This window comes from Alligator sinensis, unplaced genomic scaffold (genome assembly GCF_000455745.1).
Source record: "Alligator sinensis unplaced genomic scaffold, ASM45574v1 scaffold262_1, whole genome shotgun sequence".
Classification (NCBI taxonomy): Eukaryota; Metazoa; Chordata; order Crocodylia; family Alligatoridae; genus Alligator; species Alligator sinensis.
In genome coordinates, this window is record NW_005841904.1 from 435701 (window position 1) to 438239 (window position 2539).

The window sequence follows — 2539 nt, forward strand, 5'->3', positions numbered from 1 at the left end:
AGGGCAGACCCTACAATGAGAGGCTATGGGACCTGAACCTGTTCAGCCTTCACAAGAGAAGGCTGAGGGGGGACCTGGTGACCATCTATAAACTCACTAGGGGGGACCAGAAGGGTTTGGGGGACATCTTGTTTCCCCTAGCGCCCCCTGGGATAACAAGGAATAACGGCCACAAGTTGTTGGAGAGTAGGTTTAGATTAGACATCTGTAAGAACTACTTCACAGTTAGGGCAGCTAGGATCTGGAACCAACTTACAAGGGAAGTGGTGCTGGCTCCTACCCTGGGGGGTTTTAAGAAGCGGCTTGTTGCTAACCTGGCTGGGGTCATTTGAGCCCAGTTTTCCTCCTGCCCAGGCAGCGGTTGGACTTCAAGATCTACAAGGTCCCTTCTGACCCTACTTCTATGATTCTATGAAATCAAACTTGAAATGCTGAGGATTTAGATCAGGGGTGGGCAAAATGCGGCCCGGGGGCCAGATGCGGCCTGCCAGGCCATTGTATCCAGCCCATGGGGCCTCTAAAAATGTAGAAATTAATATTTATCTGCCCTGGGCTGCCTGTCATGCGACCCTTGATGGCTTGCCAAAACTCAGTAAGTGGCCCGCTGCCCAAAATAATTGCCTGCCCCTGATTTAGATGCTGAGGGCTTGTCTCACTCCAATTTTATGCCCAGTGCTAACAATATATATTAGCTTGTCTCCTAGTTTTTTAAAAAGGATATGAATATGATTTTTTCCTCTTAATATGCCTACCTGCCAAGACTTTAAGAATGAAAACTAAGGACACATCTGAAAGATTCTGAAAGGAAATTCAGCACTGGAGAAAGGCCATAGAGATTAGACTCATCTATGCTCCCCACACAGTGGGTTGGACACAGAAGTAGCAATAAAATCATGCTACTATAGCCCATCATTTCTTTTTTAAACTTGCTTGTATGAAAGTGTGAGGGAGTAGTTCATTCCAATACCTATGCAACCCTGCTGCTTTCACTTTGCGCCAGTTATGATTCTGGCTTCTCTGATGTCGATCTTTATTCCACTAAAAATTAGACTGAGACTCTCATTTCATATAAGCAATTGAATACTTAGGTGCTGATAGCTTTTAGACACATATTTTTTATTGAATTACACTGAAACATACAAAAATACAGAAACAGCACATCCAGGCAATCAGAAGAAAGTGTTATTTCATGACTAGAACATGAGACAGAGAAGGGTACTTCTCTGTACTCTACTAGTACTCTACTGTCAACACAAAAAATTGGATGATTTCTTCCTATCTGCATAGAATATAGCATTATTCATGTAAGAGGATTCCAAAGAGCATTAAAGACCACTTCATTCATTACTGAAATGCAATAGCTGCTTTGCATCAACAGCACTGGTGACTACAATTCATTCTTGAGGTAATTCCACTTATCGGTGCATTAAGATTGACACTAAGGATAAATTGGGCTAATGGTTTTTAAACGGAAATGAAGAATAATTTGAAACTGCCGGAGAATTTAGGAATTGACTTATGTTGGGCCTTGGTCAAGACACCAGGGCTAAAATGACTGCTATGGGACCTTCAATGATCATAAATTTTAAGCTCTGACTTAAGGTATCAAATGTTGGAGGTTAACCATAATATTCTGTGAACATTTCTTTACATGTAACTGATCAGATCCTGAGAATAAAGCCATAAACACATGACAATGTATGTGCCGTAACCAACTCACAGTATTTTATCAGGCTTCTCCACAATAGCGTTTGAAGTGTTTGCTGTCTGGGAATATGTCTGGAGCCTTTAAGGTGCCCCATAAAGAGTATGGCTTGTGGCTGCCTGGATTGCTTTTTATGGAGCTGGGGGAGAGGAATACTGAATGTTTAATTGTCATGTGATTGCTTTTCAATTGTTTTCTAAAATTATTGGAACCAACATTCATAACCTGCCCCTTTTAAGTGAGTGCAAAAACAAGATGTAGAGAACAACCAATATAGTGCCATGAAAGGAGAATTTTTGAGTTCACATTAAATAATAATAATAATAATAATCCTTCTAAGTTACAATAAGCCATAACTACTGCTCCTTGCTGTGATATAGATGTGGTTCTCATAGTCTGGGGATGAACTGGGCAGAGAATGTATATGGACTTCCAATAAAGTTTTATGCAACCATGTTTGCATTTAAAAAATACCTTATGGAAATAACTATATTCCCACACAAATGATATCTGCATCTCTATCATACTTGATATCCATATTTATATGATTTCTCTCTATACAGTAGTATCAATACTGACCCAAAGAAGAAAAGAATTTGAAAGACATAATGTAACAGAAAGATCTAGAAGCCCAAACATTAAATTGTAATAACCATAACTTTATGGTTCTGGAATGGCATTGCTATAGGGAAGGGTTAAGATTGCTTAATTTCCTCAGGCCGTGTCTCCAGAGTAAATTTACTGCGCTTGGCAGTGGTGCCCTCAAACATGCTGTGCTTCTGTAGGCGGGCTGCATCCAAAAACTGGAAGCTGTGTTGCTCTGTCCATGTAGTG